At 43.5% G+C, this 17,886-nt stretch overlaps 1 protein-coding gene and 1 pseudogene across 3 annotated transcripts in view; one reads left to right on the forward strand and one right to left on the reverse strand.

The window, feature by feature from the left end:
- Positions 1–17,886, forward strand: part of Shisa9 (shisa family member 9) — a 290,605-nt gene that overhangs the window by 90,876 nt on the left and 181,843 nt on the right. The gene's annotated exons all lie outside the window — the stretch shown is intronic.
- LOC106010349 (transcriptional activator Myb pseudogene) lies at positions 11,468–13,549 on the reverse strand (annotated as a pseudogene).

Genomic DNA, 17,886 nt, shown 5'->3' on the forward strand with positions numbered 1-17,886 from the left:
CAGCTAGGTTCCACCTCATAAATTTTCATTACCTCCCAATAATGGCATAGAGTTATGATCTCATGAATGGATTGATCCACTGATAAAGTTAGAATCCTCACAATCCAATTACCTTCTGAATGTCCCACCTCAGGGCATATGAGACTTTTGGGGGACATTTTAGATCTAAGCCATAATAGTGTCCAAAAGGTAACTCATCATCAGCCCCTCTTCCTGTTTTATAGATCTCAGCAGCTGGCTGTTCCCACCAACCAGTTCCCTAGACGAAAAACCGGGCTCCCCTAGACTCCTCCCTTCTTCCATCTCCCACCCCAGCAGGTCCCATGTCTCTCACATCAGCCTCATTTTCTCCACCCTCCCAGCAATTTGTTGCTTGTTTGTATTCATTGTTATGGCTGCCATATTGGTCTCCCTTCCACCTTATCTCCCTACTGCAGCCATAGGGATCTACGACCCCAGTAAAATATTTTTCATGGCTTAAAAACCCGAAGTCCTCCCATTTCCCTATGGTGAGAATGTAAAGTTTTTGTACAGTCTCTAGGATGCATGAAGACTGGTATCCCTCCGTGTAATTCTCAGGCCTTCACCCTCACGTGACCCATTCAGAGCTGTGTGGTGTCTTAAGTGTGCTGGACACCATCAGTCTCTAGCTTTCTATCGGTGCCGATCTTTCTTTTATGCAGCTCTTTCTGACATACCTGACCTAGACCTGGCCTCTCAGTCCCTTGCATTCCCTTGTACCCTGTCACCTGACTGTATTTCTGTAATTCTTATTGCATGTGCTTGTTTGCATTTCTTTCTTCTTCTACCTCCCAGTGGAAGGAGCAGTGTCTCAAGGAGGATCTCATGCCCCCATCCTACCTGCTTTCCTGTACAAGCTGTAGACTTCTATTGCAAGCCCCCGTGCCTCTCTGCCTGATAGCTTTTTCTCGCCACAGGAGCATGCTTGGAATATGAGCAGAGAGGGATGGAAACGCCAGGGAGTGAATGTTCTAGGAAGCATTGGTGGATAAATAATAATTTAAGAATATATTCAATAAGAATGGACTCAAATAGTTTGATAGCCTAGCTTCCTTATCCCTTGGGGAGGACACCTCTGAGATGTTTTTACACACCCCCTTTGAAGTCCCTAGTATGCATGTGTCCTATCTTTGACCATGGTGGTCTGCTTATTTATGCACTCTTTCCCCTTATTCCTTACTCTTCAACTGGGGATTGATGGGATAATCTAAAAAAAACCTGTGTCTCGGAGTCTGCTTCTGTGGGAACCTAAAAAATTAGTGCCTTAAGTAATGTTTGATGATTGACTCAATGAATTTAGTACATTGAGTATAGAATACCCTTAAAACAGTAAGTGAGCCAATCTGTAATAGCTAAAACTTGGAAGCAGCCCAATTACCCATCAACTGGAGACTGGATAAAGAAAATGTGTTTTTTTTTTAATAAAAATGGAGTACTAAGCCAGAAAAAATGAGAAATTAGAGACATTTATAGCTAAGTGGATACACATTGAGGCCATACTCCTAAGTGAAATAAATAGGACACACATGTGTAAATACTGAATAGTTTCTCTAGTGTGAGAAACTGAAAGTGAAAATAAGGACTAAAAGGTATAATAGATAATGTGAAAGAGGAAGAAAAGGGGCAAAGGGGAAGGGGAAGTGGGAGGGGTAGGGGAAAGGAAAGAAGGGAATGGAATTAACATGAGAAAATGGAAAAATGGAAACAAAGTCTTTGTAAATAGGAAGGGATGGAGAGGTTGAAGGGAGGGCAGAGGAATGGGGATAAAACAAGAACCAAGAGAGATTATGTAAAGGTGCAAATTTCCAATGATGAATTGTATACCTAAAATGTACCAATGAAATTAATAATAATAATAAAAAAACAGTAAGTGAGGAACACAAGGTGATGTAAAGCTAAGGATCAACATTTCCAAAGCAGGAGAAAAGGAGCCCAGTGAGGGTGGACAATGATAAAAGTTAACACAACGAACATTTACTATGTGCCAGATTATTGTCTAAGAGAGAGGAAGAAAGAAAAAGGAGAAGGAGTGAATGCGTATTTTTTTTCTCACTTAAATATCACAACAATCCTGTTTGGTGCTATTATGGTCTGCTTTGTGCATGAAGAATAAACTGGGGTGTAGAAAGGTGAAGCCCAAGGCTTCCAGCTGTGGGTGCAGGAGCTGGGAGTTGACTGAGTGGCCGGGGCTCGAGCTGAATACAGAACCCCTGTGACTGTCAAGATGGTAAGATTTGCTGCAAGTCTTTAGAGAGAGGAAGGGTTTGAAAAGGACATTCCTGGGTAGGGGGTCAGCAGGAGCAAAGGCAGGGATGAGCGTGTGTATGCTGTGTTCAAGATCACCTTCTTGGAGAAGTCCAGGTTGGCTGGAAGTTCTGCATTCTGCAACTGTTTCTTTGCCTCCTCTCACTGCTTTGCACATCCAGCTTGTGCTTAGCGCTGTGGGTATGAGGGAAAAGCCGAGGGCCAATAGCTGCCAGCAGAAGACCCCAGGGGTCCTTGTTGCAGATGCCACAGTTTCAGGTTCTCCTTTACAGCTTTATTTATTTGTATTCAGCATTCACCAGAGTCTTTGACACACTGAAACTTATATTCAGAATTACAGAATCCTGGAAGCCCCATATCCAAGGCTGCAGGCTCAAATTGCCTACAGGAGCCAAGCTGTCACCAAGCCATCAAGGTGATCAGGAAATGCCTGGGTGTCAGATGGCAAATAGCGGCACAGGTGTCCTACCTGGTTGAGCCAGCAACACCCAGCTGCAGCCTTCACTACCTGCTGGGGCTGGGTGTCAGAAGGAAAAGCCCGAACTTCAATTTTTAAAAGATAAAAAAACCCTCAAGTTCTATCCTTTTTTTAAAGTATTTTTGGTTTTTGGTACTGGGGATCAAATTCAGGTCCTTCTGCTTGCAGAGCAGGTGGCAAAACCACTGAGCTAAATCCCCGGCTCAAATTCTAAATATTGGCAGTAAATTAATTTTATAAAGCACTTTGCACCAGAAGTGGTGACAGTTGTAATCCCGGCACTCTGAGAGGTGCAGATTGTAAATTTGAGCCCAGCTCGAGTAACTTAGCAATTTAGCGAGATCCTGGTCCAAAATAAGAAAAACAAAAGCACTGGGGATGTAGCTTAGTGTGAAGGTCTAGGGTCAAATATGGTTCCTGAACTACACCGAGTCCTTAAAATGATAGAATTTTAGCTGAGATCTCAGCTACGTGTAATCATATAGACATATAGACAGAAAACCAGAATCAACCTGATAGGCATTTTTTGAGTCTGAATCTTTTACTCCTTAACCTTCAAAATTGTTAAATCATAGAGGATTGGAATTAGACTCTCTATACATCGAGTATCCAGCTTTTGAAAAACGCAAAGTTGATAAATACACTTGTCGACTCTCTGCTTGAGTGAAATCTCCCCTCTCGGATACTCTTGCCAATTTCTTTGCAGAACATTTTTATTGAGCATCTAGTATGGGTGGCAGTGAACTAGAGAAAAAGGACCTCTTCTGTTGTAACTTACATTTTTGTGCAGTTGGGCAGGCAGTAAACACACACGAAAGATGATTTTAGTCAAGGATCATTTCTAAGGAGAAAAGAAATGATATTACACAAATTGATATTGGGATGAAACGATGGGCCTTCTTTTGACATTCAGGGTGGCGCTCTCTGAGGAAGTACCTCTGAGAGGAGAGGAGAGGTCCAAAGATGAAGATGGGTCAGCCGTGGAGAAAGTCTGGGGAAAAGTGTTCCAGGAAGAGGAAATGGCAAGTGCAGTGGCCCTGAGGTAGGGACCAACTTGTCCAATCAAGGAGTAGGTGGGTCTGCTAAGTGGCAGGGAAAATGTGGAGAGAAGGGGCCCGACGGCTGGACAGGGCTATACCCTCTTTTCCTTGTCAATAAATGATGAGGAGCTTTTGGCTTCCTTCTGTCTAACCCTCAGCCCTCTGCGGATGGTACAGAAGTGCTCACTAAATGCTTTCGGATGGAAGCATCAGGTCACAGAGTGAGCTAGGGATAAGCGCTGTCCTCAGCCTCAGCATCTGAAAGGGTCCGAGGCAGACCTTGCTCAGTGCCGTTCTAAGCATCCTCCTGGACACTCATGCCACTTACCCAGCATCGCTGCCTGGTGACAGCTGAGCCTCCCTCCCCGGCCCCGCAGTGCCGTACCCTGTGTTGCCATCAGTGACAGCCAGACGGGGAGGAGAGACAACTTTCAGAAGGGCGTGTGAGTGCAGCGACAGCCTCTGCTCACCATCTCCATGGTACCCAGGCAGGGGGGACAATCTAATTAGGCTATTTTCAGCCTCCCAGAGGGAGGGTGTGCAGGGAGACAGGGAGAGGGGCCCTGCCTTTCTTATTGTCTCCCTCTCTGAAGCTGTTATTGATTAAGCAGTCAAGAGGCCGAGGAGGCGGGGACTCCGCCACACTCCATGCTGGGATCAGAGGCAGCTTTCTGGCCATACCACACAGTGGGCCTGTGAGCAGCACTGGGACCCGGGTTGGCTGGCTTCCAGTCCCTGCTGCTAATGAGCTCTGAAGACTGCAGCTTTGACCAGAGACAAGTCCCCTGCAGGCTGTTTGTCCTCTGCTAGGGACAGTTCCCCCAGCTTCCTCTGGAGCAATGGAGAGACCAGGAAGCAGGCAGCCCTTTGTTTCTTCGCCTGGCGCCTGGGGCCTGCTTTGGCCAACAAGATGCATACCCTCAGTGGTGTTCAGGGCCTGGGGAGGAAGCTGAGCTTTTATCTGTGTGGAAAACAGGGCCGTGGCTTTGGGAAGTGACTCATGGGCTGCGGACTCAATGGAAACCCACTTGATCCTGAGTTGTGTGGCCTACACGATTGCATCCTGTTTGTTCACTCCTTGCCTTTAGCACTTACTAGGTGCTAAACATCCATTCATCAAATATCCAGTGAAAATACGCTGTCTTTAATGGCCTTTTTCAGGCCACGAGATACCACTTTCACATTCCCTCTTTGGCTGCTGCTTTGCTCAAGTGTGCTGGATATAGATAGTAATGTGCCCAAATAAGGTGAGGAAGTAATTGATGCTTTTAAAGTCCTTATTGCCTGTAGGAACCATGCTAGGAGGTCGGTGTACATCATTGCACTTGACCCTCATTACCACTGAGTGAAGTAGGGGCTTCTATTATCCCATTTCACAGCTGAGAAAACTGAGGCACAGAGAAGTTAAAGGATTGGATAACTCAGTTGATGTCAGGTGGGATTAAAACCCAAGCCTGCTGCCTCCAGAGTCATCTTCCTAGGTAACAGATTTAAATGGGATTCTTGGCTTCCGGACTCAGTGTAGTCTTTAATATGTTAACGTGAATTGTGTATCTTGAAGAAAGGGCCTTTCCTAAAGTCACTTCACCATCCATTCCCCATTTTCTGGGCACACTTGTTAACATCTGATAGCAGTTTGGGAATGGATGCTAGGAGGTAATTAAATAGGGCAAGTGATAATGTCCTTAATTAACCCGAGTCACTCTCTTTCATTCCAGCTTAAGTTGGTGATAGCTCCAATAGCAGAGCTTTGAAAATCACCCTTGCTTCTTACCCCTGACTCTGGAAAGCGGATGTGCGCCAACAGGAGCTTTTCCAAGAGCCTCTCTGCTCTTGAGCTCTGCTCTTTGCACCAATCTGAGATGTGACGTTGTCACTCTGTTATAGTGCCTCTGAATCACAGATGGAATGCAGGATCTAGGCTATTACAGAGAGAGGGGGAAGGGAGAGACAAAAAGAGAGAGCGAGAAAAAAAACAATCAGGCCCCTCAGTGGCACTTTGTCCTTTTGTTTACAATATTACGACCTCACAGGACTTCAGAGACATCCCTTGGCTCTTTTTCCACCACTGTGTTCCTTTCACTCATTATTTACTTCCTTAGTGTGTGCTGACAGTGCCTGTGAGGCGGGACCTCACCTGTGTGCCTGGAACTTCTACCCCCAGTGTCCAGGGGAGGACTGGACATGAAGGAGCACTCAGCACAAGCCTGGCCAGTGGATCTTCTCTACTGCTGCCATAGCAGCCAGTGTCAGAGCCACCAGTCCATGATTGTCCTCTACATGTAGCTGTAGGGCTTTCAGGTTTTATTCAGGACTTGCACTCTTAGCACACAGGCCAAATCTCACCTGCTGCCTTTTTTTTTTTTTTTTTTAAATAAAGTTCAATTGGAACATGGGCATGTCTGTCCATTTATGTATTGTCCACGGTTTCTTTTGTGTTGCAGTAACGGGTGTGTTGGGATGGAGCCAATATGGCCCTGCAAAGCCTCAAATATTTACTGTCTGACCCTTTCAGAAAGTTTCCTGATCCCCCCTTTATGTGCATGCACAGTCTTTCTTAATTCTTGTGACAGCCTTGAAAATTAGTGCTCCAGTTTCATAAGGGAGAAGGTCAAAGTTCAAACACATCAAATAATTTGTCCAACTGATGAGAGGTGCTTGAATTCAAAGCCAACCCTGTTCTATGCTCCCTCAGCCTCTGTACTACCCGCCTTTGAGAGGAGACAATTTTTTTACCTTTAGTTTTGAATCAAGTCTTCTGAGCTTCTGGGATCGATCCTGTAGGGGCTGCAATGTCATTGCCAGTTTAAAATTGCCCCAGGAGGTGGGCCAGACACATGAGTGGCTGGGAGCTGGAGGGCTGGTACCTTCTGTGTAGATACACAGGTCCTCTCCTGGAGATCGAAGGTTCCTGGAGCTGCTGATTCATCAACGCCTTTGAAGTCTGGTGCCAATTTCAGAAAGACAAATTCATTTCGTTTGCTTCTCAGACTCAGATGGCTTCAACACTCTTGGTGCTTTCAGCTGGAAAGTGATCATCATCCCTAGTCTTTCTCGACACTGTGGATTTCCAGAGCTGTTTAAATCCTCTCTGCAGTGGAGAAGAGGGTGAGTGGGAAAGCCCAGCTCACAGGCACATTCATAGTGGTCAACTGTGAATGTGGCGGTGAGGACAGAAGATTTGAGCCTCTGAAAAGAGGATTCAGTAAGAGTGTAGAGTTTTATTACTCAACAAAGCTGGCTAAGCGCTTTCACAAACTCAGAGCACTTTCATTTTATTCATTATTTATTTTTCTCAACCATGGCTATTTTCATACGAAAAATTTAACAGAAGTATTATTCATATGTTAAAGGAGAAGACTTGGGGGAAAAGAACGAGGAGGCATGAAATCAAGAGTATCTTGGAAAATCAGGGTTATGTTGTTGTGGCCCTTTAAGGCATATTTTAGGGACATTTCAAAACACATTCCCCAAGAAGGATAATTTTGACCTTGTGAGATTTCCATAGCATTAGGACTTTAAAAGTAAATTTTGAGAGGAGTAGGAGCTTTGATCGTGTCTCTGTGTATCGGGGAACCTTTGCCCTCCTGCGAATATGGGGTCTGTGCTTCTGTCCAAGTATATTCCCTCACATGATCTCATTATTGTGATCTCAGCCTCCCGTGTGGAATCACTGCCCCCGTTTTGCAGACAAAGAAATTGAAACTCAAAAATTTCAAGTAATTTGCTGAAAGTCTCACCACTCTTGGATAACTGGGATTCCCATTTAGATCTGTCCTATTACAAGTTCTATTTCTTTGAAAATAATAATGTCATCACCACCATCAACAACAATAGTTGGCTGATACCGAGTGCCAAGTGTGTGCCAGACAATGTTACTAAGCACTTTCCTAGAATTATTTCAAATCCTCACAATAATTTTGTGAGGTAAATGCCATATTATCTCCATTTTAAATAAGAGAAACTGAGGTGTGGAGCAGCTAAGTAATAGTCTGAAAGCTCCTCCACTCGTAAACACCAGGGACAAGGTGTACATTTATGCAGCGCTCCAAGGGCATGGACTCTGCTGACTTTTGCACTAGTTAATGGGTTCAACCTGGAATTGTTTTTGCCTTAGGGGTCTGTCTCATCTAATCCTTCATCTAACAAAGGATCACCTGGGACTTAGGGAAACCCCAAACTTCCCACATTCCCTTCTCAAAGGAGAATTTTGACTCTGGAGTTGGCCTCCTTGTTTACACAAACCTGTGTTTCTTTCTAAGATTCAAGGACGTTTGCACACCCTCCCTCTTCTAGTAGCTGCAGGGAGAGGCCACACCCAGAACACCAATTTTTCAACAGAGAAGCTGTTGTTGCTCTTTCTGGGCCACCTCCAAGCTTGGCATTCACCTGACTGCCTTTGGCAGCTGGAACCCCGGTGCTGGACAGCCAAGCTGGCCCAGAGCTTCTTGAGTGAGTGGTGCAGTGGCTGACTTTGGCTGGTTCAGAGGCAACACCCTTCTGGCATCCTCGGTCACTTGGCATTGTAGAGGAACCAGATAAATAATCAAGGATTTGGGTTCTCTATTCCCACCAGTGTTGGGATTAGTGCAAGCCAGGCTGGGTTTCCCAGGCTGGGAGGTGGCAGACCTGGGTTCATAGCTCATCCTTGTTACTGAGGGCCATGCGGTCACAAGTGAGTTATTTTGCCTCTCTGCATTCAATTTCCTCACCTATAAACTAGGTAGTGATAATATCCATTTTTACAGAGCATGGTAAAGTGCCCTGAACAAAGCCTGCTCCATGGTGAACTCTCCAGGTCCCATGTTGAGGGAATCTGCAGATGCCCATGTAACTTCCCTATAAGCGGGTAGCATCCATGACTCCTTGCCGGAAGCAGTGGCTACGGAGCTGGGATCTCGGGCCCAGGTACCTTCTGTCAAATACAGATGTGGAGATGCCGCTGCTAATGCAAGGGGCACATCTGGGGAAGGGATGTCTGGGTGGGAGACGAGGTCCTGTGTGGCTTGTTTTAGAAGGGCTTTTATTGAGTATCTACTGTGATCCAGGCTCTGCCCTGGTACCTCACTGTCAGCTCTTATTTGTATTTGTACTTATAGTTATCTACTTTGGCAATGACACACATATTTAATGAGGATTTTTTTTTTTTTGTGGTACTGGGGATTGAACCCACGCTCTTATGCATGCTAGGCAAGAGCTCTGCCACTGAGCTACGTCCCTAGTCCCTAAAGGGAATTCCTTAAACTCAGCCTGTCATCACCTCCACTCAAAGTTTTCTCTGGATCTTTAGGCATATTTCATATCTTCTTTCTCTTCATTTGTCATAGTGTTTGTGACACTGTATTATAATCAGCATGAAAAGACTAATTATCCTATTTTGTCTATTCCTATGCCATTGATTTTCAAAATTTGGTCCCAGACCTGTAGTATCAGTATCACCAGGAAACGCATTAGAAATATAAATTCTCAGGATGCAGGCCAGACTTACTGACTCAGAGGCTCTGGGCATGGGGTTGGAAGTTTTTTTTAACAAGTAATTCTGATGCCTGCTCCAGTTGGAAAAGCCCTGCCCTGGACCAGTGGTCCTCAAATGTGGCTGTTTGAGGACCATTAAAGCTAAAGGACACTGGAACCTGTGAGAAGCTTTAGAAAATAGTGATGCTTTTATCCCGTTTCTGAAGATTCTGACTACATTGCTTAGGAGTGTGGCTTGAGCTTTGAAATTCTTCAAAGTCTCCAGAGGATTCTAATATGCAGGCAGGGTGAGAACCAGTGACAGAACCTTATGCCTAATAGGTGCTCGATACTTGCTTGCTCATCAGGAGAACAGAGTGGCTGAGTGCCTGTGTAGCCATCAGGTGGATGTAGGTCGCACCATGACCCCCTTCTTTCTAACTGTGGGCCAGCTCTTCTTTCTATTTTAAATTTTAAAAATCGTGATAAGAACTTATCATGAAATCTACCCTCTTAATTTTTTTCATGTCTTCATATTTCTATTCTTAATTTCCAAATTGTGGTTAATAGATGGCCTGCCCCAACATTGAGAGAATATATTTTGGGGATGGAATATAACATAGCCCTGAAATACAGAGGTGAAGACCATTCTACAGAGGAAATGTCTATGAAAAGCGAATATGAAATTATAAATAGCATTACTCTACAAATCTTTGATAATACAGATTTTTTTTTACTCTTAAAGGTTCAGAACATCTCATTAGCCAAATATAGTACCTGCTTATGATCCAAATGACATCAACTATTCATTTTAATACCTGGGGACAATTACTTCATGGAAGAATAACATGTTATTCTGAGGAGTTTTTCCTTATACTGAGTCAACTTCCAGTAAGGAATGCTTTATATATTTTAACGTACATATTCTCCCACCTCTATGTCTACATGGAAGACCAAGAATGAACAAATTTTTAAGGGTGCAATTCAGTATCAACTGCATGGAGACAATGCTATATAGCACATCTCCAGAGCTTACTCCTCTTGCATAATTAAGACTATGTTTTTTGTTTTTTTTTTAAGTCAAATAAGGGCACAGCTTTATTTTGCTACAAGGCAGTAAGTACACTGTCGTCAAAGGTTCAGTGCTGGCCATCTTGCGCCAAATGTTCTTAAGGCAGAAACTCACTATTGACCTCAGTCTTTGTTTTCTCCCAGAGGCAAACACAGGGCTTGACTCTTTTTTCCCCTCAGCTGTAAACACCGGACCCATGAGGCAGTTCTGATATCATAGACTTGAAAACCATGGGGATGCTGATCAAACTCAGAACCCCTGAATTAAAGAACAATCAGGCTGAATTTGAACAAAACATAGAACATCAACAACATAGATCTCCCCCCCCAAAAAAAGAAGTGGAATGCATGCTTTATAAACCAACAACAACAAAAAAGAACCAAAAAACAAAAACACATAACAACAAAATGCAAAATCTCCCAAACAACTTTTCCAATGTATTACAAAAGGAAAAATACGTCTATTTTTAAAAAATAAAAAAGTCTGAGATACTAGTGCATAGTCAATTACCTAACACCCAAGTTTCTTCTCTTTCCATTCAAGGTCTACTGCCCCTGATACTAGCAGCATGTCTACAGGCTAAGACCATAGCAGCAAGACAGTTTTTATTTGGCATTTACAAAATTAAATTACTGAATAAAAATATAATTTTTTATAAAACTATTTCATACAGTAATAATTTTTAAAGCAAGCTAACAAAAAACTCATAAAATGGTTGAGTACAATAAATGTACCCCCAATGTTATTAACCATAAATGAGCATTTACAATCTCCATTAATTGTTCCATGGTGTTTAGTCAACATTTATAGTAATGCTTTTACTGATTTTTAAAAATCTGCACATATGTTTACTGATTGAGGAAAGTAGAATACTGGAGTACCTTTTTGTGTAAAATTTTAAAAAACTCAACACAGGAAAAAATACTGATCTGTTGGCCCCTCTAAAATACAAATAAATCATTTTATATTTAAAAAAATCTGCTTCAAGATATTAACTGGTTATAAAATTCATTACCTAATAATTTAGGCAAGACTGCTATTTATTTTTAAAAAATCCTTTTTAGTTGAGTGAAATCCAAAAGATTTCATCCAACTAAATGCACTTGGTGCTGCTCTTAACTGTTGTACCACAACAAAAATAGGTTCTTCTCCCAATCATGGAAAGTCATGTCGAGGAATGATATATCCCAAGTCATCTTGAAGTGTTCTGAAAACCATAATGCTTTTCTGGAAATGTCTCACTTGACCAGAGTCCGAGCTGAGAATGTGTTCACATATTTATGAGTCTGAGCAGAAGCCGTCATCTGGTCCTCTGTCTTCCCACAGGATGCAGGTTCCCAGGTTCCACTACAAGGTTGCAAGGGACTCACCAGGGACCTGTTTTTGGGTACTGCAAATACTTTCAGAACATTGTCTTCATCTTCTGATACTGGTATCATCAAAACAGAGCTTGTAAGAATATTGGGGGCATCCGCTACCTGCGATGGCTGTGTGAACAGCTGAGTGTTCAGACTCTCCCCTTCCCAGTGGTATGAGCAGAAGAAGTTTCCCGCTTTATCAGTTGGAGATTCCACCTCTTGTTTCATTTTCTTTAGTAAGGGTGGTCCATTCTCTTGAAATTCAGCAACGATTCCAGATTCATCAGATTCCTGTTTGATCACATCCCGTAGGCCTTCTACTAGATGAGAGGGTGTTTGAGGTAGCATCCTCAGGGACCATATTTAATTTCTTGAGCTGCAAGTGCGTATTTGAATGGTGTAGGAGTTCTCGGAGAACTTTCTAGGATTGACCTTTTGATAGCTGGAGTTCTAAAAATGGTATTTCCCTTTTGAGTTTTCACAGTCTGCTCTCTATGGAATGGTGTTGTAACAGTCAATTTGTGACCACTGAGAGGGGTAGAAGTTAAAGAAGGCACTTCCAAGTCTAAGTTTTCATGGTTACTGGAAGTGTTTAGGAAAGAATCTGTAAACTGGAGTGTTTCTACAAATTCTAAGAGGTTCTTAACATTATCCAGAATGGTGCCCTGGTGGACGATCATGCACCTCACGGCCGAGGCACTTTCTTCAGGTAGGGAGCCGGGATCCACCGGCAGAGATGGAGTGGAGTGGTGCTCTCCCAGATCAGAAACAGGTGCACTGTCTCCATGAAGCCTGCTGTGGTCGGCAGTGGAGGTGCTGTGCCACCTGGGGTAGCTGCATGTGTGGTTCTGTGTTGGTAGTGCCTGCTGTCCTTTCAGCTCATTCTCAGTGGACGTTACGAGCAACTCTCGTTCCTTTATTTGCTTTTCTCTTTCAGGGTCTTCATCAGTGTCTCTGAATGGCTGCCGCAGCTGGCTGAGGGACATTGACTATATTTACATGTAATGCTACAGGATATGGAACGTGGCTGGAGACGTTTTGTGCTTCAGAAATGTGGTAATAGGAATAGTCATTGTTAACCGAGGGCTGCCCAGTTGGAGGGAGTTGAGAAGACGGTGGGGCATGAGCAAAACCCATCAAATGATTGTTCTTCTGGAAACTTGTGGCCGTTGCTGGCTGGCTGGCTTTGGGAGGCTCCTGAAGATGACCTTCCTGTTCCACCTTCCGATGCGTCGTGGAATTCCAGTGGTTCTTGATAGCATTATCAGTTCGTCCAGGCAGTAGCTTTGCGATTTCTGCCCATCTGTTCCCCAGTCTCTTGTGTGCCTGGTAAATAATTCTGTCTTCCTCTTCTGTCCAGGAGGTTTTCTCAACTTCTGGATTCAAGTGGTTATGCCACCTCTCCCTACATTGTTGTCCAATTCTCCCTTTTACATGCTTGGCAATAACAGAGCAACGTTTCGGACCGTATTTCTGTACAAGCTCTATCACTCTCTGATCTTCTTCTTTGGTCCAAGGACCCTTGATGAGCTCAGGGTTTAGAACTTTCTGCCATCAATGTTGGCACTGCACATCTGTCCGGTTCGGGAGATAATTGGCAATAACTTTCCAGTCATCTGTTCCATTCTGTTCCACCAGCTTCTTTAGTTTTTCATCCTCTTCCCTGGTCCACCTAGTTTTCCCCAAGTGACGTTTTCCAGACTTGGGAAGTAGCCCATCATAGTCATGGTCACACATCTCAATGTCTTCATCCTCGTCACTACTGTGTATGCTGTGCCGGGGTCTTCGGGCCATGGCGCGGCGGGCACGGGGCTCCTCCGAGAGCCGCGGGGACCGCACCGGCTGCTGCCTCCCGCCGCCTGCCGCCCGCCGCCTGCCGCCCGACGCCTCGCCTGCCTCCCTCCCTGGCTGCGCCGTGGCGCTCCGCACCCCAGGGGCGAAGTTTCTCAGGAGAAAAGAAGACTATGTTTCTTGATTAGCAACTTCCATTCCTCCTCCTCCCTCCCCTGGCAACTTCCCCTCAACTTTGTTTCTATGAGTTTATTAATGAAATGAAATCATATGAAATTTGTCCTTTCGTCACTGGCTTATTTCACTTAATATCAAGTCTTATTCATGTTTTAGCACATGTCAGAATTTCCTTCTTCTTTAAAGCTGAATAATGTTCCGTTGTATGGATGTACCACAGTTTTTATTCATCCATCTGTTGATGGGTGTTTTGGTTGTTTCCATATCTTTGCTAGTCACAGTAATGCTGCAACAAATAGAGAGAGGAGTGTATATATCTTTTTGAAATCCTGATTTCAATTCTTTAGGATATATACCCAGAAGTAGGAACACTGCATCATGTGCTAGCTCTGTTTTTAAAGTTTTCCATACAGTTTTCTTTTCCCCCATTAAGTTTATTGGTACCTTTTAGGTATAAAATACATTTACATAAAACAAATACTCTATTTTTTTTTTGGTACCGGGGATTGAACTTGGGTCCTTGCGCTTGCGAGGCGGGCGGCAGAACCACTGAGCCAAATCCCTAGCCCTCCATACAGTTTTTCACAGTATTTATACCATGTTGTGTTCAATGTGGTCAATTCTTAATCCAGTTAAGCCTTAATTTCTCTCTCTGTAGCTGTAACAGTGGGAATCTTTAATGATTTTTGGAAGATGATTGTATAGTGCTTATAAAACACTTCACATAATGGAAAACTTTCATTAGCTGTGATAATGAGTATTATTTGCATTTTACTGGAGAAGAATGTGAGGTTTGGGGACTATTGTTAAGGAAGGGGAAAGCAGTACCCCACTTCCCTATTATCATCAGTGTTTTAGGGGCTGAGGTTGAAAGTCATTGACTTTACCTTTTAGGCACTGTAACCACCTGGAGTTCTGTGGTCTGACAAAGACCTGCAGAGTTTGTCCTTCCCCTATCTGAGTCTTTGGTGGGTATATCCCATCTGTTGAACAGCAAAATATTTAGAAATTCCTCTAACACTTCTCTCCTTAATCTTGAGCTGCACTATTCATTGTCAGATGCCAGGAAGCCAGCTGGATACAGGTGCTCAAAAGAGGTTGTTAAAAGTCTACTTTTTATTAAAATTCATACATACTTAACACACAATCCAGCAATCCTGTTGTTATGTGTTTTCCCAAGGGAATTGAAAATTATATCCACATAAATATTCTGCACTAATATTCATAGAAACTTTATTAATAATAGCCTGAAGCTGGGAACAGTCCAAATGCCCATCACACAATGGCATAATTCTCAGCAATAAAAATACTAATGTATAAAGATATGATTGAATCTCAGAAGTATTGAGCAATAGAATCCAGGCACTAAGAGTATATACAATATAATTCTACAGTGGTAAAACTATACTGACAGAAGTTAGACTGCTGGTTGCCTTGGGCTGGAGTCAGGGTAAGTGATTGCAAGTAGGTATGAAAGCCATTTCCCAGGTGATGACATGTTCTGTCTCTCAGTTATCTTTCTAGATTTGACTGGATGTATCAAAATTTATGAAATTGTATGCATCACAAGGTGCATCTTTGTAAATGTAAATCATGCCTCAAGAAAGTTTTTTTTTTAAGGAAATTTATCCCTCAGTTCTTTTTACCTCCATCTACATGGCTTCATTCTCAGGCAGCTCTCCAGGTGTGGCAGTGGGAGCCCTCAGTAGTTTATGTCTCAGCCCAGCATCCCCCATGGAAAGAGAGTTTCTTTCTGCAGAACAGTTATGTCATAGGTCACCACTGGAAGAGTTGAGGTCATGTGACCTTCTATGAACCAGTCACTGTGTCTAGGGATGATGGTGGGAATCTTGGATTTGTCAGGCCTTGCTCATGTTGTGGAGACAGTGATGATGTCAGTCCTCCAAAACTAGAGGCTGTGAGTGGAGGAGGGATCCTTTCCAAAAGGAAAGTACAAGTGCTTTTACTGAAGAATGGAGGAATAGATGCAAATATCATAGAGGTCTTCTACATAGACCTTCCCTAGAGAGAACCTTCCTGGCTAGGCACTCATCTCTCTTTCAGACTTTGTGCCCTCCAGAAGTAGGTAGACCTTCTGTCTCATTGCTTTTGTGATTTATGCCTTCACAAGGTAGCAGAAAGACAGAGGCATTGGCATCAAAGAGAGGTAGTTTCAATCTCAGCTCTGCTGCTTCCTGTCTGCTGCCCTAGGAGACTTATTTAAGCTCTCCAAAGAATCAAGTTTCCTCATCTATAAATGAGGGATAATTATACGACCTACCTCATGAAGCTGCTGTAAAGACTCAATAAGATAATTCACAGCAAGTGGTTTAGCATTGTGCCTTTCATCAGTGTCATTGGTTATTAGTGGTTTTAGTATTTTTGGATGACTTTTAACATCTGAGTATTACCCATAACCAAGTGCAGCCTTATTGGTGCCCTGCCCTTATTCCCTTGGGCCTTTTATGTCCAGATCCATGGATGGCATCCCACTGCATGGCCTCCCACACATCCTGTTTTAAGCCTTTGTCTGGCATGCTGTCCTGCAGGTGAGGTAGCCTAGAAGTATTAGTGACTCGGGACTTCTTGGAATAGCCCTAATTCAGCCTCCTCATCTTTTGAGCAAAACCATTCTGATCTACATTCTATAGCATCTTCCAGGAGCGCCCCCATGGGACTGAGCCCTCATTCTTCACTGTGGTGACCTGCCAATGAATGCTATATTGGTTTGCTTCCCTTCCCTTCCCTTCCCTGTATAATTTCCCCACTTCCCTTTCTGAGATCACTTCTCAAACTATTGGTATCCAAACTTCACTTCTAATCCTGTTTACAGGGAACCCAACCTGAGACCTGGAGTATATAAGGAAGTTGAAAATCATGGTTTTCTGCTCTTGGCTAGAATTACAACAACATCGTACAGTGTCACAGTGAAGTGTAGTTATCTCTTGTGGACCAGAGGTACAGATTGGCAGCTTTTTAGGGCTTTGATGAATAAAATATGGTGGAAAAGAATTAATTACTCCTTAACAAATGCAGTTTTCTGGGTAGGTAAATTCTATAAAGACATTTATAGGAGAGGGATGCAACGAAACCCAAAAGATACTTTCATTGGAGAAAAGGGAGGGAGTCACTGATAGGGGAGCTCACTGTAAATATTGGCTGAGTGATTGATTATCATGCCTCATAAGCACAGGGCTATCTATCACTCAGTGTCAGAATAATGAGCCGTAGGTTTATGTGCAGCCAAATGACTTTGCAAAATTGTGTGTGCTTAGAAGGCTGCGCACATTCCCATAGGAAGGCTGGCCATCCCTGTAGCTCTGTTGTGTCAATGGTGAGGGGCTAGTTTGAGAAAAAAGGCTAAAGCAGGTTCCACTGGGGCCTACAGTTACAATGGATCTTTCTCCAGACTTATCTGGAAATGACTCTGCTAAGGATCCACGGTCCCAGATTTTAATCCCTCATCTGCCACTGCTTTCCTGTGTGACCTTGATGAGTCTCCTATTCTTTCTGGCCCCCAGTTTCCTCCTCTGTCAAATGGAGAGGATTGGATGAAGAGCCCTTAGTTATTCATGCTTTGGGAGCTGGGTGAGCTCCATTGCCTTGTCAGCAGTATGTTCAGCCATTGCACCTTATACATGGTGTGAGTGAGGAGCAAACGACACTCCTCTCTTTTACAGATGGAGTCACTTTACAGGTGGATTGGGCAGTACAGTGCATTCACTAGCTACTCTGACAACTTCTTTATTTCGGTACATAACCTTGCGAAATTCCTGAGACTTGGTAAGGAGACAGCCAGAGGTGAGGTGTTTATGCACGGGGACCAGGTGGAGCATGCCAGTGTGCACTGCGTGTCAGCCTGGAGTGCGACAGAGGTGAGCTCTACCACTCACTGGTTCTCTGAGCCTCAATGTCTTCACTTCTAAAATGGGAAAAATAATTCCTGTGTCATAAGGGCAAGATTAGGCACATATGAGAGAGCTCCATTATAATACTTGTTCTGAAAATGTGAATTTGTTCCAGTGAGATTGATATATTAAGAAACAATTTGGGCCTAATGCAGATTTCACACTTGCTTGTGTGCAATTTCATCAGTGACAAACAATAGGGGAATGCAGAAAATTGTACTCAGTTGAACCAAGCCACGTAGGAAGACATAAAATACACTTAAGAACACACATCGAATATCACCAACTATATAAGTTAGAAGCTCATCCACACCAAATGTTA

Source organism: Heterocephalus glaber, unplaced genomic scaffold (genome assembly GCF_053883595.1).
Source record: "Heterocephalus glaber isolate CG9 unplaced genomic scaffold, H.glaber_assembly_v1.0 deba00000943, whole genome shotgun sequence".
NCBI lineage: Eukaryota > Metazoa > Chordata > Mammalia > Rodentia > Bathyergidae > Heterocephalus > Heterocephalus glaber.